The sequence below is a fragment of the Lissotriton vulgaris genome, chromosome 9 (genome assembly GCF_964263255.1).
Source record: "Lissotriton vulgaris chromosome 9, aLisVul1.2, whole genome shotgun sequence".
NCBI classification, from domain to species: Eukaryota; Metazoa; Chordata; class Amphibia; order Caudata; family Salamandridae; genus Lissotriton; species Lissotriton vulgaris.
Window position 1 is genome coordinate 120,501,678 of NC_141697.1, and position 23,043 is coordinate 120,524,720.

The window sequence follows — 23,043 nt, forward strand, 5'->3', positions numbered from 1 at the left end:
TATTGGTGAGTGAATGGATATCTCAGTGCTACATGTCAAAGTAAGTACATATGTAAAACACAGTACATGTGAGAGTTGACGTATATAAATAACTGTGCATAAGAGCCAGTGAATGTGTGAGTGGCTGTATGGATCATTGTGAACTTGTATCAGGGATTGTATAAGAGAGTAAATATGTGTTAGTATATGTTTGAATAAGTAAAGTTTGTATAACTGTATAGTTGAGGAAATGGAGGTGTGATTGATTCTTTGCATGACTGACTAGGTGTGTGAGTAACTCCATGGATGAGTGACAGTCTGTGAGTGTCTGTTTACACTGATTGTATCTAAGGTTATATTAGAGTCTGAAGAGGTTCATCGTATTATCACATGAATGATATCATCAGTGATGTGATCAGTAATGTCAAATGAGATGTCATCAGTGATGTCATCAGTGATGTCATTTGAGATGTCATCAGTGATGTCATCAGTGATGTCACTAACCATGTCATGAATGATGTAATATGTGACATCATCAGCAGTGGATTGCGGGTGCGCGATATATAGTTAGCGCTTATAACTATATATGGAATTTCAATGGTTTTATGCGAGTAAAATAAGGTTTTGTAAATGCAAATCCCTAACTATATATGGCCTAAAACCAATGGTTTTTTCATTGAATTTTCTAGGTTTTGTAAATGCAAATTCCTAACTATATATCCACTATAACCTATGGTTTTTTTCTGTGAATATATATATATATATATATATATATATATATATATATATATATATATATATATATATATATATATATATATATATATATATATATATATTCACTTAAAAAACCATAGGTTTCAGGCCTTATTATAGTTAGGAATTAGCATTTAAAAAACCTTGCAAATTCACTTAAAAAACCATAGGTTTCAGGCCTTATATAGTTAGGAATTAGCATTTTAAAAACCTTGCAAATTCACTTAAAAAACCATAGGTTTCAGGCCTTATATAGTTAGGAATTAGCATTTTAAAAACCTTGCAAATTCACTTTAAAAACCATAGGTTTCAGGCCTTATATAGTTAGGAATTAGCATTTAAAAAACCATTGAAATTGCTCCTATATAGTTAGTTGTACTAACTATATTTTGCGCACCGGCAATCCACTGCTGATGATGTCACATATTACATCATTCATGACATGGTCAGTGACATCACTGATGACATCACTGATGACATCTCAAATGACATCACTGGACATCACTGAATCACGGGGTACGCGCACGGTACGCGTACCGTACGCGTACGGTGCGCGTACCCCGCAATTTTTTTTTTTGCCCTTTCTTCGAAGGGCTAGAGGGTTGGGGAGTCTCTACCCTGCCCCCTTTTCGTGTTTTCCACTCTTGTTTTGGGCTCTCTTGTGCCTCAGTTCTCCTGAAAAACAAGATGGTGGCCAACACTTCCTGGTTTGGACAGTTTGGAATGTTGACAGTCGACTGCCAGCCAATCAGAAACTCGCTTGCGCACGTAAGGGTACGCGCACGTACGTGTACGGTATGCGTACGGTGCTCGTACGGTGAGCGCATATAGATATATAATTTGCTCAAATTCAAATTTCTCAACAACTACTGGAGGGATTTTCACCAAATATAGAAAAGGCACTACTGCATACCTGTCCCTACCATTTTGCCAAGTTTGGTGTAATTCCGTTCAGCCGTTCGGGCTGTAGCCGTGTCTAAAGGTCCCATAGAAAATGCCATTTGAAAAATTTCAAATTCAATTTTCTCAAGAACTACTGGAGGGATTTTCACCAAACATAGCAAAGGCACATCTGCATATCAGGCCCTACCATTTTGCCAAGTTTGGTGTAATTCCATTCAGCCGTTCAGCTGTAGCCGTGTCTAAAGGTCCCTATGGAAATTAACATGGGGAAAACACGTTTTGGGACCCCCTTTTTTCTCGGCCAAGTCCTTTGATCAACCCCTGCTGCACACTGCATGTTGTCTACCTGCTGGAAATTGGAAGCAGGACCTGACTGCAACACAAGCCAAGTGTCTAACCTCATCCCACGCACAAGCATAGGCCATGCATGGTATGAGGTTTGCTGTCGGTAGGGAGTTAGATGTAGACCTGGTGGCCAACCCCATACTGTGTGCGATTAAAGGCTGTGCACAGTATGAGGTTGTTTGCCTGCAGGGTTATGACCCCACTCCCATTATTGTTTTAAAAAAAAAAAAAAAAAACAGGACGTACCCGGGGGATGTGGTCCCGAGGGCCGAAATTGAGCCTGGGATGGGGGCCACTTGGGCCAAATCCCTCTAAGTTTTTAAAACATATTTTTTAAAAGACTGGGCCCAGGGGATCAGGTTCGGGGGGCCGTAATTGGCCGGGGAGGGGCCATGCAGCCCCCTTTCCCCATTCAAATAGGCCTGACCCCCAGGGGATGTGGACCTTCGGGCCAAAAGTGGCCCAGGGAAGGGGGGTCACGCGGCTCCCCTCCCTGAATATATAAAACTGCAAAATACATTAAAAAAAGATGGCAAGTTGATAGAGTCCCTGCCCCCTTTCTTCAGCACTCTGTGAATGAACCTCCTGATGCACTGTTGGTTGGAGGTGAATTCCCCTTCGATGGTCAGGGTCTTTGGGGGCAAACATGCCTCCCTGTTACCTCCAGTAAGTCCCAAACAACCTGAATGCTAAGAGGACTTCATAGACCACGCCCCCTTTCTCCATCACTCTGCAAACGTGCCTCCTGGCGCACTGTTGGTTCGGGAATAAAGTTCCCTTGGCTTGAAATGATCCTTGGGGGCCAACAAGACCTCTTGTTACCTCCAGTAACTCCCACAATGCAGGACTGCTGAGAGGTCTTCAGAGGCCACGCCCCTTTTCTTCACCACTCTGCAAACCCAGAGGGCGATTGCTGAGAGGGCTTTGGAGACCACGCCCCCTTTTTCCACCCCTCTGCAAACACACCTCCTGGTGTACTGCTGGTTAGGGGATGACGTCCCCTTGGCTCAAGAGTGCCCTTGGGGGCCAACAAGCCCTCCTCATACCTTCAGTAAGTCCCATACAGCGGATTTGCGGAGAGGTGTTCAGAGGCCACGCCCCCTATACCCATCACTCTGCCAACACGCCTCCTGACACACTGCTGGTTGGGGGATGCAGTCCTCTTGGATGCTGACTGTCCTAGGGGGCTCAGAAGCCCTCCTGTTACCTTCAGCAAGTCCAACACAGCAGAATTTCTGAGAGCTGCTCAGAGGCCCCACCCCTTTTCTCCACCACTCTGCAAACGTGACTACTCGTATAAAAAACATAGAAATTCACTTAAAAAAACAAAGGTTAGAAGGGGATTGTAGTTAGGAAATAGATTTTTTTTTTAGTTTACAGGGGTGGTATAGTTAGGCTCAGATTGCACTGATGAGATCATCCACAGAAATAATCACACCAATATACAATCCCTCAAACACACACCATACACTCACACATACACACCCCATTGCACACCCATATAAGTACTCATACAATCACTCACTGATTCATAGAGCCACTCACACACTCACTCACTCATATAGATACTCACACAACCACTCACTCGCCATACAGTTTCTTCTACTCCCACTCATTCATCTTTACTCACTCTATTGAACCCACTCATTCATCCATAAAGTTGTTGATACATCCAATGATAGACCCATACAATTAGTCACACTTGCACTCAGCCACCCATACAGATATTCACACGCACAGTCACATAAGCACACAGCCACTAACTAACCCAATCACTCATACATATAGGCACTTACACAATCATGCACAATGAAACCAGCTAGTCATACACCCAGTCACTCACTCATAAGAATAGCGAGAAACCACTGGGGCGACCCATAGTTTCGTCCATAGGGAGCTTGTATGAAATTACTTCTAAATACATTGACTACTTTCTAAGACCCTATGTCAAATCCCTACCCTCTTATGTGCGTGATACAGGGCATTTTTTGAGACTTATTGATAATATTGTGTGGGAAGATGTAATGCTGTTGATAACATTGGATGTAAAAGTTTGTACACGTGCATACCCCATTCATTAGGCATTGAGGCCAGTCGACATTTCTACAAATGAGAAAGTTGTCCTACTTTAAACACACGGCCATGTTGCTGGACATGATGAAGGCATGTTTAAGCAGCAACTTTTTCCTATTCAATCATGTGATCTATCGCCAAACCCAGGGGATGGCAATGGGAACCGGCTTCGTCCCAAGTTACGCAGGTTTATACCTGGGCTGGTGGGAGGAGCAGGTGGCGAGTAAGATCAACGCCTTTCCCCAAAATGTCGTCTTCTGGGCCAGATACATCGATGATGTTTTCTGTATTTGGCGAGGTTCTGAACTACAAGCATTGGAATTCATTCAAACTCTGAACAATAATGAGTTGAACCTGAAGTTCACGAGTACTATTGATAAAAAAAGAATTGAATTACTAGATGTAGAGCTAGCAGTGAAAGATGAGAAATTGGAAAGTAGGTAGTTTAGAAAGAAGACATCAGGTAACAGCCTACTTCACTCTGATAGCTGTCACCCAAGAAACCTGGTCAACAGCATCCCTTATGGGGAGCTGTTACGTGCAAAACGGAACTGTAGCACTGAAATGGGTTTTTGGGGGGAAATGAAAACTATGGGGCATATTATCAAGGGGGTTTATCTCCGCTTTTTTGGCTTTAAAAGCCAAGAAAGCGGAGATAAAATTATCTCCCTATTACCAAGCTGTCGCTAACACCAGTTAGCGACAGCTAGTAGGAGATAGCGACCATCTTGGGCCCCACTTTGCATGTCAGTGATATTTATCACTAATGAGATGCAAAGTGGGCGTGCCAAGATGTTAGAGACTGAAAACAGTCGCTAACATCGCTATCTCCTATTACCAACTTTTGGAGATATTCGCGCTAAGCGGGAATATCTCCAAAAGCTAACACCTGCCCTGAGCAGTTCTTAGCCATGTTATCCAATGGGAGGTGGATAACATGGCTAAGAGCATTTGCTCGATAATGCATGAATATCGCTGACTTTTCAGCGATATTCATGCATTTCGGCCGTTTTTTATCGCATTTGCGATAAACCTTGTTAATAGCAAGGTTTATCTGCGATAAAAATCGCCGATGTGCGGCGATAATTTTTGTCTCTAAACAAGTTAGAGACAAAAATTATCGCTAGTTGTTGGTAATATGCCCCTTTGTCTTTGCGCTTTAAAAGCAGAGGGTATTCTGAAAAGATCATAAAACAGGCATGTGACAAAATCCAACTAATAGATAGAAAGCATCTGTTAGTAAATCAAGATGATGACATTAAATCCAGTATTCCAGCATGCATGTTTTATTACAACGTTTAATATCCAGGCGTGGGAAGTACGATGTTGTTTAAAGAAGTTTTGGAATGTCTTAAGAACCGACAGTACCCTGAAAAAGTATGTAGGTGAGAATCCGAAAACCACTTATAGTAAATGCACAGCTCTAGGAGATATGCTATGTAGCAGTGAGCTGGGGGACACAAGTGAGAAACAATTGGTAAAGGGATTCTTAACCTGTAGGGATTGTAAAGCTGGTAAAAATAGCAATAACATGAAACAAATTGATTTATGTGTATATCAGAAACCATTCATAATTGATACAAGATTGGGGGCCACGGGCTCTGTAGTTCACAGAGCCACTATGTGGGACATCTGCTTGGGATATTGAATGGCACCCACATGCGGAGGCCCATTTGTGGGCTCGGAACTTTTTGGCAACAGCAATATTTACGTGTACCCATTAGGGTAGAGTTCGCTGATCCAGACTACAACACCCACAAGTCAATACGCTCAACAGAGCAGCCCATCGAAGGGTGACATTTTTCCTTGTGTGTGTATGGGTCAGAACAGCACGAAAGACTGTCGAAGCCTCTGATGAAGTGCGGCAGCACAGAAACGCGTCAGGCATGCATAACTCGACACGAAAGCTGTTATTTGCATCGGCATGCCGGTTCCGTTCTTACCCTTTAAAAGCCTGGTGCTAGCAGATGTCTGAGTGTGTCTTTGTTCCGGTGGGGAACTTATATATATATATACATACATACATATGTATATATATATCAAATTCAATTAACTCAGCAGCCGCCGAGCTCTGCTCTGCTTAAGCCTCTAGACGAAGGCGGTTCGCGTGTAGGTTGCGAGCCTATAAATCAATTAGAATCTTGACCTTTCATTCCGAGTCAAGGAACACACGAACACTTCTTGCTGGAAAAATAGCCTTTAATGCAGTATAAAGGCAACCAAAACTCTACTCGTTTCAGGAGCTCACCTCCCTTGCTCACAAGTCGTGTGTTCGTGTGACCTTGAAAGGTCAAGATTCGAATTGATGTATATATATATATATATATATATATATATATATATATATATATATATATATATATATATATATATATATATATATATATATATATATGAGAGAGAGATAAAATAGTTGATTTAGTTAAAAGCTCATTGCTGACAGCTGTTGTGATCTGCAGGTCACAGGTTTAAATTGAAGACCTCTCAATACAGGCTTATATCCTTCTGAATATCAGTATTAAACGTGGCAATCATTACATCTCGTATTTACAGCGCTTAGAAAAGCCAGCAGTGAGTTGTGAAGTGCTCTATAAAACAAGTCAATATTCTATGGCACATTTTTCCAAACATATTGACAAAACAATGGAGTAACAGAATAAATATTTCAATACTGTAAAATATGCTTTTTTCCCTTGGAGCATTATTCGCAGCAAATTATTTAAGCGCCTAGAATAAAATAGAGTTCCGCACCCTTTGCACTGGATTAGTGGCTGGGTGAGATGAGGAACCTTCCGCGCAAGGAGCCCTGAATGACGCACACTGCTCTCCAGCATCAGTGGTTTTATCCATGCGCCTGGTCCATCAGCCCCGACTGCTTCAAGATCTTTCGTGGCTTGCGTCATCATTAATGATTCCTGGGGAATCCCAAAAAATGTTTTCCCATCTGGAAAAGTGTCGAGTGGACGAGGTTATTCCCTGTGGGTTGCATACACGGTACAGACGGATGGCTCCCTCCCTGCTCCGAGAAGGTGATCCGAGGCCTCCCTCAGAGGCCTTCCCTCTCTCCTTTCCCATTCAATATTTGCCACAGCTCGCTGGCATCCATCACACGGGTCCGTGACCCGTCCTCGTGCCTAGGCTGATGACAACCAGCTGTGGCGCATGCCCCTTCAGGATGCTCATATGTCTTGGCTGACCCTGTCTGTGGTGTGTTGACGGGTGTGCGCGACTCTGCACATGATGGATACCCTGCTTCCGCCGAACAGAAACAAAGGGAACGAGCTTGAATTATTTAAACCATTACTTTAATAAATAGATGAACCAGAGGTCTGAAAGCACCACATGCTGCTTCGGCATGTGTGATGGAGCAATGGTACCTCCAGAAGGCACAAATATGCTTTCAAGGATGCTTAACGTATCCTGCTAAAAATATTGACACACTGGAACCTCTCCAACCGCAGACTTTACCACAGGGGTCACCTGTACATTGTGAGACATCTGTGGTTCGTTTTAGCATTTCACTTTTCTTTTTTTCATTTTAGTATTTTGGGCATCATTCTATTAAATTAAAATATGTAGTAAACGATCTTATTCTTAACAGTACTTTTTCGACCATGGAAGAGGGGTTTGTTCAATAATTAAAGGGTGCAGCAAAATGTTTAGTTTGCAATTTCTTTGAAAAGGACATGGGGCCATAGTATACGTGTTTGTGAGCTGCAGGGTAAGAGCGCCAACTAGGTCTAGTTTTCACAGACCATTTTTGGGATCAAAGATAGACCTTCGAATTGCTTCCAAAGGCTGAGCACCATGCTTTCCCTTCACAAAGGCACAAGTGTGATGAAACGCCAGATGTGATGATTATTTTGGGACAGTGGTGGATAGAGTAGTAGAGGGAAACGTTTTTGATAGAAGCCAACCATTGGCCCTAAAGAAGGGAGTTGCACACCCTATCGCATTTCTTGGCCTCCGCGAACGACCACACTGCAGCGTACACTGGTGTAAGAATGGCTTGCTGACCACATGTATGCAAGCCTACTCTTCACCAGGAGAAACTCAAGGCAGTGTTCCAAGAGTCGCTTGTTTTATGCAAATGTAATTCCCCAGCTCTAGTTCCTGTTCCATCTTATTGACCAACAAATGTTTCTGATGGCTGTTTTGCTCACTCCACTGCAAGGCCAAAATGCTACCACAGCACAGCTGCTTGCATCATTTCTTGCACTTCCTACTCCCATTGCCATTTGATAGAAAAGCGTCGAAGACTTGCTGTATTGTTTGCTGGCTACTGGTTATTTCTCAAAATAAGACTGGTGTGAACATTGCTTCTTTGGGTGTATTAGAGAAAGCGATGTGGTATCTTTCTGAAGAATGTCTAGTTCTTTTTACCATTAGCCTGACTACCTTTTCAAGATGGCCTCCAATTAGGCAACGTTCTTCTCTTTGTTTTGTTCTAAAGCCCTCTCCTCTTTCCCTTAAATATGCTGTTGTCCTCAACCAAGATGGCGTTTCCACCTTTCCAGCCCAATGAGGTTTGCCCACAGTCATGCCTGGGGCTCTGGCCCGTTTCTCATTCTACTCTTCTTACTTTGACCTGTGTGGCACTCTCTGTGTTGAAAACGATATAGATGTTTTACTTCTCTTTCTTCAACCCTTTAAACCAACACAAGGCTGGATAACAACACTAGGAGTTCTCTTCTACTCCATACTAAGCCAGCTTACCCCACATCGTCTTTGCTCCACCATACTCGGCCACTAGTACGAGCCACTACTTGCCATGTTGCTTGCCTTTTCAAAGTCAAAATTTAATCATAAAGATCTGGGCTGCAATCTAGGTTGCGGTGTGGTAGGGGTTCATCATAACATTTATTTATCCACCTACACGTTTCCTTATTCCACCCATTTACCCACTCATAGTCCCTTGTTTATTCATCACCCACTCATCTACTAACTCACAGATCCACTTAGACCTCCACCTATTAGCTCACTCATGTATCCACTAATTCTTCCATCAATTCGCTCACCCACACATGTCTATCAACTAACCCTTCCAGCGCATGCGCGTGCACACACTCAACCGCGCACAGACAAACACACACACACAAAAATCAAATGAGGATATATTTTTCAAACAGGACATTGAATATTTCAAAGCTTTGATCTTCCAAGACTTGTCACCAGCCCATGATATGTTGAACCATGAGACTTTGCTAAATCACCTGGACACCGCGTGTGGTAGTGTGAAGCCACATCACACTTCCTTGTTGCTGTTGGTGCCTCTGTGGTTTATTTGAGCTGTTTGTGTACTATGGCTGCCACGTTCAGATAAAATGAGTTGATATGTAAAATCCGTGAGAGATGCCAATTTTTGTCTCATCCAGTTGGATGGAACAGTACTTTAAGATGTGTAATACGACTAATGTTGCAGAACGAATATTCCAAGCAAGGACAGTGAAGATGTTTCCAGCATCCTTACTTCTAGTGCCTGGAGGAGCCCAGGTAAGAACAGCTTTATTTACATATTCCAACCCCTGCTTGCGTCTGAAGCTGTTGCCTCCAGCTGCACGGCTTCTGGTGCTGAGGCATTCATCAGTTTAGGTGTTTATTTTACTTCTGTGATCTTCACAGGCTTGGTGTAGGGATGTGTGGGCTGTGTCTGTAATTCTTCTGGAATGATAGCTTCATGTTAGAACCCAATCAAAGTGCAGTATTTTGATATTGTGCAGCTGCCTGATTTTCAACTTAAATTAGTGTACACAGTCAATATTTGTCATAAGGCTGTGCAGGTTGTATGTGTGTGCTTCGTTCTTATATATAAAACCCTAAACTACAGACCAAAAGAAGGGTAGTTTGGGCTATTGTCTTGGGACATTCACTATTTCACAACCAGGGGGGAGGCAGTAAAGCATGAAGCAGTTTGGCTTATAAACAATAAATATGACCTCACTATATACCTCACTGTATAGGATTTGCATATGAGGTCGGGTTGCTCTGTTGTGTTATCACTGAACCTCTGTACCCGATTGGTTACACTAGCATTGCACACACTGATGTTGTATATTCAGGAGCCACTTTGAGAATACTTGTGCTTTTATTACAGCTTTGTAATCGCGAGGCAAAGTCATCCCAGTGTACTCCCTGCATTACAAATGGCTGAGGAAGCACCTGTTTCCATTCATCAGGGATACCTGTCATGTTCTTCACGTTTCCTCCCTACCGTGGGCGCATCCTGAGACGTTAATTTATGGCGGTGACATCCCAAACTGCAGCCGGCTGCAGATATTGGTCCCGTGAATTACAGCGTCTGATGAAGGACTTCTGCACAGATTACATAGGAATATATGGATGTTTACATTCCATTCTCCGTTGCCCTCGAATGATGTCCGATAATTAGAGTTATCAAGATTCCTTCACAGTCTCTGTAAATTACGGTCCACGCACATTTCACTAGTAAGTAAGGGAGATGTTATTCTAACACGAAAAATGCAGGAGTACCTGTTAGTTAAGCTGATGGGTTTGCGGGGAATGAGATTTTGATATCAATTTATGATTATGATCAATTTAATAACTTATCTCATTCGTCAATTTCGGATCGAGTTTTATCTGTCATTGAGGAAAGGACCACCCCCGCATAGGTTAGACAAACCCCATTAACTGACGCCACTCTGAAGAACCACTTACAACTGATAAAGTTTAAGAGTTTTATATGAAGTAATTTTGAATGCAATACAATCCTTACAGAATAAATCTCAAAGTATACAAAATACAAAATCAATCTCTAGATCCACAATCAAAGCTTCAGTGTGAAGTGGTTCCTTCTGCGTCATCTGCAGTAAGATAAAATAATCAAGTTAAACTGTCCCTACTCTATGCTACGTGACATCCCTACTTCGCAAGTTTCTTCCCTAAAAAGGTGTCAGCAGTTTGACTTCCAAAGAAGTTCAAACTCTCTTAGCCTCTAAAGGAATCTTAAGTTCTCAGAAGCAGTACCCTCTCTGCCTACCCATCCGCTCTCTAAGGGTCCTCGGCCTACTGCTCCCTTGCGCTCTGATCTCTCAGCGCATCTGCTCAAGGCATCTACCCTTGTCTTCGCTCTCGCCTTAGCCTAATGCTAATTGCTCTGCCTCCTCCCCGGGGTGCTGTCCCTAAAATACACAATCACAGTGTGGGTGGAACGCCCCTTGACGCCCACCACGGACTTTCCCCGATGACGTCAGCTTCCTGCTTCTTCCATTGGTCCACTCCTTGCGTCGTTCGTTAAGTTGACCTTTCTCCTTAGATGTCATCTTCATCATCTCATTGGCGACTTTTACTGACTCTTTCGGATCAAATGTCATATGAACTTAGGCACGTCTTTAACTCATACCTGCAACTCTTTAACCTTCTAGATCCTGTGAATGCTCTTGTCAAAACATAGTTCACATTCAAAAGTGTCTCTCCTCACGTTCGAGCAATAAGCTCCGTCCGGCATTGTCACCTTAAATCTAACAAGTGCTAGACTTCTTGGCTCTCACGTCCACATCAAGCTATTTACGACTTTTACAAGCCCTCTAAATTACATACATTTGACTATGCTCCTTCGAACTCTTGGTCAGTCAGGTTACAATCACAAATGACCTAACTCTTCTAGCATTCCTAAAAACCCCTCTACACAGTATAACCTTTGGCATACATTTATATATTCGTATTTTAGCAAAAAGTCTTAGTTATACTTGAATACATTTTTACATAGAATATATAATACATAGAATACGACTGCGTAGAGTATAACTTATGCATTCTCCATGGTTACGTCGTTATGTAAGTTCTCTTATACATTTATCCACGTTACATTTCTCTACGTCTTTCCATATAAAGTTACACACGTACACGAATTCTACTGTGCACGTTCTACATTCCTTAAGCATTTCTACACATTTCTATGTTTACTCATTATGTATACGAGCCTTCTAAATCTAATGCATGTTTAACACGTGAATATATTTACATTCTCTATACCATGTTATCACGTTAGTTGGCCTTTATGCTATAATCATCAATTTTACATTACGGTATGCGTTTCATTCTTGCGTTTATAACATATGCGTCTAGATATGGCTACGATATACTTTATATTCAAATTGCGCTCTCTCAGTTCCCCCCTTTGATGACTTTTAGGAGTCATCACTAAAAGCAATTTGAATACATCTTTTATACAGAATTAGTTACATCAGTTCCTCTTTTTATCGATTCAAGTGCTCTCAGACTTTTATACTGTTGATCTTGTAGAACAGCTAGTCTCCTTTCCTGGTCTCTCATCGATCTTTGTAACTGGTTCGACCTATACCACTTATACAATTTTACTAATCCTACTAATGTAATTATGCAAATTAATACTATTAATACAGGCTTTAAAATATACCAAACTATACTTTTGCCAAGATTAGCAAACCAACTTCCAACCTTTCCCACTCCATTTCCTACTTTTTCCCAAACATTTATTTTTGATAAATCTTCAATTTCTTGATGAATCTGTGTAATGTTCCGTATGACTTTCTCAAGTGGTTTTGAATTATCAGGAATATAAGTACAACATTCCTGAACTTTCAAAGCTTTACAAACTCCGCCTTCCTTTGCTAATATCACATCTAAAGCAAGTCTGTTCTGTAAAACCATTGCTCTGATCGACTGCATCTCACCTTCTACTAGCATTAATGACCTTGCAGTACTGGCAGACAATCTATCCACGACTGTCGCTAACCTTCTAATTTTAACATCGTTGAGGATCAAGCCTAACAATGGAAACATCGCTCCAAATACATCTCCTACTACCTCTGCATCTCCTACTTCCCTTTTCGTTCTCGTCGAAGCCTTTCCTTCTATTATCGCCAAATCCTTTGCATGATATATTTTGGGGAAGACAATTGCCAAGTAACACGAACCATACCAATTATCAGGTAGTTTTACATAGGCATTTCTCCCACATACAAAATACACATTCGGAATAGCTTGCATCCCTTTCATAAAATCTTTCGTGTAGTACTCCAGTTTAAAAGAGTGCTCGCAACTAACTTCACCTACAAATTCGCTCTCATAATATGTCTTGCTTCGAGTTAAACATAACTTTCCTCTCTGAGTTCTATCCAATGCTATTGGACCATTGCTACCTTTCCTTTTATGTGCCTTCTCTTCTTCTGTCCAGTCTATTTTCCATTGTCCTGACATTTTTAGAATCTTCTGCCTTCTGTATCGGTCATCTACTTGTGCTATAAACCTTTTCTCTACCTCTGACACTTTGCAAGTCAGATTATTTCTACGTGCATATGATGTATCTAGTGTATCCCAAGGAAGAAAGAATTTAGCCAATCTATCCTCCTTTTTGTAATAGTCCCACTTATTCATCTGCTTATAATTCGGAATTTCAGGTAGTACCGAATCATAATTTGAAAAGTAGTACTCAAATCCTTCTCTACCATAAAATATACTAAGCAGTAAACTACATGTTATCCCATAAGTCAATGGGAGATGGTGATATCTAATGCCTTCGTCTACAGAAGCCGGCAATTGCATACAAACGTAGCAATCTTTGGCCTCCATGGCATCGATATACTCATATAACAGTTTAGCATATGCGTTTGACCTAAAGTTTCCCTGTGACTCATCTACATGTAATCTACGAGCTTCATCTGCAAGTAACGCCTTTTCACGTATAACAGTGCTCTCCTCCTTCTTTCCCACAAGAGCAGGTTTCAAAGTCGTTACAGTTTTTACATTCGCTATTTCTTTATCTTTCTCATGTCCTATTATGTAAGATATCGTCACTACTGTAATTATGAGAAATATCACTACTGCTATAAGTGTACCTACTATACATCTAGCTTTTCTGTTTGGGTTGCCGTTCTCCATGTTATCAAACAGCGTACCTCGTTCTCTAGCAAATGGTTTCCTTTCCAGTCTTTGGTTGCTTTCTCAGTCTTTAAAGTGCTTTTTATCAACAAAGTCTCTTCTTTCACAAAAATGTCATTTCTCTTTTTAGCAGCAGACAACCCTAGCCCTTCTCCGTCCTCTAAATGTAATCCCTAATTTTATTCTTCTTTCCACTCGGCGCTAGGTTATCTTCTTCTTTATAACATACATACAAAAGTCCTTTTTATGCATCAACAATGATTTTCGGACCTGCAGCTTTCACAACAATTATCAATAATTCAAAGCGAATAACCTTTTCTTCTTCTTCTGACATTTGCTGACCAACTGTTGGAAATTGTAATCTTTTTAGTACTAGATCTTGAATCTGACTCAAACGTGGGGGTATGGGAAGTGTGAAAGTCAGTAACCCCTCAGTCTCGAGTCCAGGCGCCAACATCCATATCTCCACTGCCACAAATGGATCGAGATCGATTACTTTCACGCTCTTCACTCTCCCAGATTTCTGTCCCCAATACATCTGCTAGATAAGTCCACTCTGGGGTGGCGTACCTTCTGCAGGGCACACGTACCCTTCTCGATCTTCGTGGACTCTCCGTTCCTGAGTCTGTCGTTTCTTCCTCCTGATCCGATTCTTCAGCGATCGGAACAAGTGTTCTTGCTTTCTTTTCTTCCGAACTTGGCTTTTTCCTTCTCTCCGGCCAACTGGCTTCGTTACTCCTTGTTCTAGGACCTGTCTCTTGGTCACTCTCAGTCTGCTCGATATCTGTGTCGGACTCCCAATTACTTTCTTCTCCTGAGGCGACTTCGGTCCCACTAGTGTCCTGACCTTCGTCGTCCTGTTCCAACACAGTTTCAGTTTCTTCGATCACCTCCACAGCTTGGCTTTCCCCCTCTATGGCTTCTCCGCTTCCCGCCGGATTCTCATCCGAGAGAGGAGCTGTTTCTTCTGGAGGTGTTGGCACTCTTCGGGTGTGTGAGGCATGTATCCAGTTTGGCAGTCCTCCACACTTCACTGCGGTATTCGTTACAAGTATGACTTGAAACGGTCCTCGCCAACGCACGTCTAAGCAGTTCTTCCTGACGTGCTTCTTCACCAGGACCCAGTCTCCTGGACTCAGGTCATGACACAAGTCCTGTACTGATGGAACCTCTGCAGCCTGGACCTGGAGGGACACAGAATTAACGGCATCAGATAGTCCCTTGCAGTAGTCCAAGATCAAATCGTCTGTGACGTTCACTAGCGCTGCAGTCGGAACCGATGGCAACCTCATAGCTCTCCCCATTAGCACTTCGTGTGGAGAGAGGCCTGTCCTTCTATCAGGTGTGCTACGTATGCTCATAAGAACCACTGGAAGTGCGTCTGGCCAACTCAGGGATGTCGATGAACAAACTTTAGCCAGTCTGGACTTGATGGTACTGTTAATTTGTTCTACAATCCCTGAAGCTTCTGGTCGATAGCTGCAGTGTAACTTCTGATCGATATTCAAAGCTGAACACAGCATCTTCACCACTTCGCTATTAAAATGAGTTCCTCTATCCGATTCCAAAGAGGATGGCACCCCAAACCTCGGTATCAACTCTCTAAGTAACAATTTTGCTACTGTAAGTGTATCGCACCTACGTGTAGGGTAAGCCTCAACCCATCTAGAAAATATGCAGACAATCACTAAAACGTATCTGAGTCTGTTGCACGGAGGCATTTCTATAAAGTCAATCTGCATCCTATTGAAAGGCCCCCCAGACCTCCCAATGTGACTCAATGTAACTGGTGTTCTCTTTCCCACATTTAGTTGCTGACAGATCGCACATCGCTGACACACTGCTTCTGCCGCTACTCTAAACTTAGGATTGAACCACGTCTGTCTGAATACTCTCACCATGGCATCTCTTCCTATGTGTGCTGATCCATGCAATTTCCTTGCCATTGGACTAACAAGTTCATTTGGTAATACTGCCCTTCCGTCGGCAGAAACCCAAAAATTCATCTCACTTTTTCCGCAACCTGCTGTTTCCCAGCTCCTTTTCTCTTCATCTGGTGCATTTTCTTGTACTGCTCTTAATTCATCCCATGTATCTACAGTATCTAGTAACATTGTCAATTCAGTTCTTTCCTGGATTCCCCCCACTTTTACATCAGTGTGAGAATATCCCTGCTCTGCACAATAACGCGCTACTTCATCAGCATATCTGTTTCCTAATGATACAAAATCAACATTTTTTGTATGCGCAACACATTTGACCACAGCTATGGCCATAGGTTTTTGCAAAGCCTCTAACAGAAGTCTCACGAATTCTCCATTCCTAATAGGAGAACCCGAGGAGGTCATGTAACCTCTTTGAGACCATAACTGCCCGTAATCATGAACTACCCCGAAACCATACTGGCTATCGGTGTATATAGTGACTCGAAGTTTGTCGCCTGCTAAGCAGGCACGAGTCAAAGCGACAATTTCAGCTACCTGTGCGGAGTGTACTCCTTCCAGGCAAGCGGCTTCTATAACTCTGGTAATCGTGCATACTGCATAAGCTGCTCTCAGCTGACCGACATCGTTTCTTACGCATGAACCATCAACGAAGAAAATTTTGTCTGGATCTGTCAATGGCTCATCTACGATATCCGGTCTTGGTTTGGTACATAGTTCAGTCACATCGAGGCAGTCATGATCTGTACAATTTTCATCGTCCACTTCATTCGGAAGTGGCATCAAAGTTGCAGGATTCAAGACAGAGCATCTCTTTAGGGTCACATTCTCGGCAGCCAGTATGACTTGCTCGTAGCGTGTGAGCCTGCTATTCGTCAGATGCTGAGTCTTCGTCCTGGTCATTAACAATTCCACAGAATGCGGCACATACACCACTAACTGGTGTCCCATTACTACACTCTCCGATCTCTCAATGCTGACACCCGTTGCAGCTACGGATTTGAGACATCCGGGCAACGCTGCGGCTACTGGATCTAATGTAGCCGAAAAATACGCCACTGGCCTGCGCGCATCTCCGTGGATCTGAGCTAATACCGCTAAAGCGCATCCCTCTCTCTCGCAGCAGTAAAGCAAAAAAGGTTTGGTGTAATCTGGCATTCCCAAAGCCGGGGCGCGACATAAGTCCTCCCTCAGCTGCAAAAATGCCATCAAACAATCTTTGTCCCATGGTACCGGATCACTTACTCCTTTGTGCGTCAGTTGCAATAACGGTTTAGCCTTCAGTGAAAAGTTTGCTATCCACTGTCGACAATAACCAACCATGCCTAGGAACATCCTGACTTCTCTTTGGGTCGTAGGCGCGTTCATTTTCATAATCGCCTCTATTCTGTCCGGAGACACCTTTCGCTTTCCCTTTTCAATCCTATGGCCCAAGTATTGCACCTCAGTTTTACAATATTGCAACTTACTTGGAGACACCTTGTGTCCGTTCTCGGCCAAGTGATTTAGCAAGGTTATGGTGTCTTCTCTGCAAGCTTCCTCAGTTTCTGACGCAACTAGGAGGTCGTCTATGTACTGAACCAGAACTGAATTCTTGGGCAGTACTAGACTTTCAAGATTTCGTTTCAATAACTGGTTAAAGATCGACGGGCTTTCTGTATACCCCTGAGGGATACGACACCATGTTAAGACGCGATCTTCCAGTTTGAAAGCGAAAAGATACTGGCTCTCTTCATCCAACGGTATCGAAAAGAAAGCCTGGCACAAATCTATCACGGTAAACCATTCAGCTTGGAACGGTATCTGAAATAATATCACTGATGGATTCGGTACCACTGGACAACATGAGACAACAATGTTATTAATCTTCCGAAGATCCTGCACTATTCTGTATTTTCCACTAGGTTTCTGCAAACCCATGATCGGGGAGTTACATGGACTACCCACGATCTCCTTCAGTATTCCTTGTTTGACCATGGATTCGATCACAGGCTTTATTCCTGCAATCGTTTCTGGCGTTAGCTTATACTGTGGTGTTCTCGGATACTCAGCGTGGGGTCTTACCAAGATCTTTACCGGTTCCACTCCCTTGATCAATCCTATTTCTTCTCCAGTAAAATCCCATACCTCAGCTGAGACTTTCTCCCTCAAGTCCTGTGGAAGCTCCTCCACTGTTATGGTAGGATATAGTTCCACACACTCTTTTGAGTTTACGACTTTAAAATCAGCATCCTCGTCATTGGTCTGCACTTCTACTCCTTCTGGTGTGCAATGTATCGTGCAATTTAGTTTACACAGCAAATCTCTCCCTAGTAAGCACACAGGACTAGAGTCGCAGATCACGAACTGATGTTCGTCACTGTAATTCCCTATCCTTACTGACACTGGTTCGGTCAGGGGATTCGTCATCCTTTTGTTCGCGACTCCTACCACCTGAACCATTTCTCCTGATATTGGCAGACCTGGGACCACCGCAGACCTCAACGTGGATCGAGTGGCCCCCGTATCCACCAAAAAGGTTGTAGGACATCCCGCTATTTCAGCCTCTACGTATGGTCCTCTCTGATCTACTTCCAAGGCGGCTCCTAGAGTACAATCTTCCTCCCTATTCGCCCGCTGCCCTGTAAGTGGATCAACATAGTAGCATTCCTCTCCTCCTACAAACAATGGCATCTGTCTGTAGGTTTTCCCTCCGTTTGAGATGCGAGGTGGTTGAGGAAACGGGGCTCGAGGAGTCTGAGTCCCCCCTTTGACAAACTTGCCCTTCGGGACTGTGGCTCCCTTAACCACGTTGTTCTGAACCTCTTCCTCCTCCTGCTCTAATTCCCCTGACTCAACATTGTAAGGACACTCGCGTCGCCAGTGTCCCACCTCATTACACTGATGGCATCTCGTCGTCTTTTTCAGTGTCGCGATATCCATTCTCGGTCTCGGTCTTTCCTCCTCATCTCTGCTCTGATTATTCTGTTTCTTCGCCTGCGTTCCTGTTCCCTGCTGCCGCGGTTTATCCTTTCCAGCAGCTTGCATTTGCACTAGCATTAACTTTTCTTTAAGCTTCTTTGCCTTAGAGTCTATCTCATCACTGCAGTACCTTGCATACCTCAGAATTTCATCTAAAGGTTTGTTCTGCCAACAGATCAGATGCTGTTGGATCATTAGGCATATTTCTGGTCTCAATCCGAGGACAAACTTCGAAACAAACTGTCCAATGTCCTTAGGATCCATTACATCTAACCCACTGTACTGCTTGAATGCTTTCAGTAATCTCTCATAGAACTCATGAACTGTCTCTTTCGGTTCCTGAGTAGTTCGATCTATCTTAACCCAGTCTATGTCTTGCACCGGCACTTTCTCTTTTAGCCATGTTATTACTCTCTCATATTTTTCCATGACTCTAACTGATGGACCATTCGTCCGGGTATCTCTCGGAGGCTCACAATTAGGCCATTCGACACTAAGCTTGCAAGCCGTCCACAAATCTCCGGGTACTACGATATCGAACAGTGTGTTCAAATCGATCCACAGTACCTTCGAGATCTTCACGAATCTTTCTACTTGTTTGTACCACTCGACGGGATTATCCCTAAGCTTTGGGAAGGAATTGGTAAATGCCGCCAAATCTCCCCTACTCCAGGGCACGTGAACGTAGCTTCCATTCGCGATTTCTCGCAAAGGGAAGGCTTCCATTCGCATCAAATCTGCGTCCTGGGACTTCCCAAGCACACTCCGTCTAACGGAGCCCTTCTTGGACCATCTTTCTTCCCATCTATCCAGATCTTTCCATATTCTGATACTTAATATCAACTCCCTTATGTGTACCTTCAGCGCGATCGTTCTACGCTCATCCAGATCCCGATCTGTGCAAGTTAGCCTATGGTTACTCTGTAAAGCCTTAGTTCGCGACAGGTCTACCATGTACCTGTTTGCCAAATTAGATAGGTTCTCATGAGCTGACCTCGCTCTACGAGTAATATCCTTGGATAAGAACAATATTTCGTCTGGTGTATACAAATCTAATCTCTCTAGTGCCACTGTGCCATCAATCATTTCATCCAAGTCTGACTTCAAACTCATTACGTCAAGTCGTTTTGCTTTTATTTCAGCTTTCAGCATTTCAGTTCTGTGTTGTTCTCTCATATCCCTCTCACCTCCACTATGCGCCCAACGCCTGAGCACAGGTGAGTTATGAGGAGTCTTCCTTCCTTCTCTTCGTTCCCACCCCTCTAGATCCCAAGCCTTTCCATCTTCACGTGGGGTATGGTGGAATAATGCTCCGTCCCCCAACCCTACGTTCCGACTTTTCGGCTCAGTTTCTCCAGATGTGAGGTAGGATCCACCGTTCTGTTCTAACCCACCGTAACTCGCTTGTTGTCTTGTGTCGCTTAATAAACGATAAGGTCCTTCACGGCCCTCCATGTTCCCGTGATCTCTTTCGCGATCACCGGATGGATGGCGAGACGTTTCGCGACTCCCTATGTTCTCCTGACTCCATCCACTATCGCCGGATGCATGTCGAGACGCTTCGCGACTCTCCATGTTTCCGTGACTCCAGTGTCTCACATCTTCACCTGGGGTATGGTGTGTGCACCTAAAGGTATTCCGGTACTCCTGTGTCCTACGTTCCTCTTCACTGAAGGTGACGCGAGGCACTTCGCCACACCCTGCACTTCTGTCTTCGGACATTGGCCTATTGCCGCTATTGGTAGGACAAGTATCTCTTCTGCTCTCTTGACTTCCTCTCTCCCACTCGGGGCTGCTTTCGCCAGCTCCACAATGGGAGAGAATCCTGTTGTCCTCTTCTCTCCACTCAGGTCCCGTTTCTAAACTCCTACCCCGAGCCTCTTCGACAGTTTCCCATTCTTTCAAATATTCCCTTAACTCCTTAAAAGACTTCGGTTTAGGACCTCTCAAATCCATTGGCCCTCTTTGACCTCCCTGTTCTATCCTGGGACCCGTTACAGAATCTAATGGTGTACTCCGACTTATTGGTGCTCGTATTTGCCTGTGGGGATTCATTGTGGCATTCCTATTCTCCACTTCTGCTCTTTCACTGTCCCATCGTGCCTGTTCATCCTGCTGGACCCCTTCTGGGTTGTAGATTGACACAATAGGGCCTATGGTAACCGGAACTTGCAAGGCATCCGGCATTTGGTACGACCTAGCGCATTGCGTCTCTGGCACCTTCTGGACCACAAATCTTCCCACTACTCTCTGTTCAGAACTAGTTTGGGGTATTTCCTCAGTCTTGTTAGCGTCCCACTCTGTTACTGGGATCGATCTATATTCCCCCCACCTAGCTCCGTCTGCTCGCTGTAATATGGGACTCGCAAGTTCCCCGCTGTATGGAGGTGGTCTATCTGTTAATAACCTCTCTATTAGATCCTCCTCCGACTCGCTTTCCTCATCTTCTTGTTCTAGAGGTTTCCTTTCTCCCGTAGCCTCTATCATGGTGAACAGTTTGTCCGCTTCTATCTTTTGTACTCTCCATTTCTTAGCTTCTTCATCCCACTTAGCATCCTGTACTGCCTTTACTGATCGTCTCACTCTCTCTTGGCGCCTCTTTACGCCCCTTTCGTGTGCTGTTCTAAACCACACACCAAGAGCTTCAAATTGTGTTGGCCTCGGTAAAGGTCTCATCGAAAGCATTGTCGCTTTCAGCTGGTTCAACACATCTAGTTTAAATGTTCCAAATCTCGGAAACGCCAGTTCTTTATGCCCTTCAGTTAGCCTGTGCCACTCGGAAATCCACAATATCGAATGTAAGTCTACATTGACTGCCATATGATATGCTGGTGTGCCTTCTGGTGGAGCTTCTTCTCCGGCATATAAATTTCTCCTTTTTCTTTTAAAGATTTTTCCTAAACCCTTAAAACACTTCATTTTGATAACGTACGATATTTCTTCCTTATTTACGTCCCTGTGCGACTCTCGCTTAACCGCCTATCCCAGCACGGTTCTATGCTGACCAACCAATCGCAGCGCGGCTCTACGCTGACGTCACTTGTCTCTTCTTCAGCAGCTTCCCTCGTTTCTCAACTCGTCTCACGATCTCACATGCGTTTTCATTCATACACTGAAAAATGACTACTTCCGTCCAAGCGATCACTTTTCTCTGACTGTACGGCCACAGTCTAACTGTAATTGCTACCTCAACTGGCACAGCGTCTTTCCTCTTACGGTCGGACACTTGCCTCAACTGATAGGTTACTTACACACAGTAAACGTACGACCAGCGTCCGTTACTCATTCACTCACACATACGCTCCCCCTATCATCGGTCTGTGGGGAAATCAATGGTACCTCATGACCCCCTTTCAATGGTAGACAAATTACTCTGGGTGTTCGATACACCCGAACCACTTAAGTCCTCTGGACATAAGATTTCATCCGGTTGCGCGCGCTCACAACCTTCCCCCAATCACACTACAGGCATTCAACTTCGCTTGACATCACAACACCGGAACAACATGAAACACCGCAATCTTACAACGCATGACCCTTATACTCACTCTCGACCGACTCTGCTGCTTTTCTCTTGGCGCACCGTCAGCACCGTCTTCGGCTGCAATTCTTCTTCTGGTCGACGATGACTAGGGACCTTGGGGTAAACTAACCTGGCCTAGGTCGTCTTCCTCAAGAAGATAACCATCATACTCTGCTACCAACTGCGGGGAATGAGATTTTGATATCAATTTATGATTATGATCAATTTAATAACTTATCTCATTCGTCAATTTCGGATCGAGTTTTATCTGTCATTGAGGAAAGGACCACCCCCGCATAGGTTAGACAAACCCCATTAACTGACGCCACTCTGAAGAACCACTTACAACTGATAAAGTTTAAGAGTTTTATATGAAGTAATTTTGAATGCAATACAATCCTTACAGAATAAATCTCAAAGTATACAAAATACAAAATCAATCTCTAGATCCACAATCAAAGCTTCAGTGTGAAGTGGTTCCTTCTGCGTCATCTGCAGTAAGATAAAATAATCAAGTTAAACTGTCCGTACTCTATGCTACGTGACATCCCTACTTCGCAAGTTTCTTCCCTAAAAAGGTGTCAGCAGTTTGACTTCCAAAGAAGTTCAAACTCTCTTAGCCTCTAAAGGAATCTTAAGTTCTCAGAAGCAGTACCCTCTCTGCCTACCCATCCGCTCTCT

At 43.6% G+C, this 23,043-nt stretch overlaps 1 long non-coding RNA gene across 1 annotated transcript in view; it reads left to right on the plus strand.

Annotated features, from left to right (window-relative positions):
* Window positions 1-23,043, plus strand: part of LOC147689689 (uncharacterized) — a 57,801-nt gene that overhangs the window by 30,683 nt on the left and 4,075 nt on the right. Inside the window, exon 3 of the long non-coding RNA XR_015299760.1 lies at window positions 9,479-9,549. This is a non-coding gene — a long non-coding RNA (uncharacterized LOC147689689). The remainder of the gene's footprint in view (window positions 1-9,478; window positions 9,550-23,043) is intronic.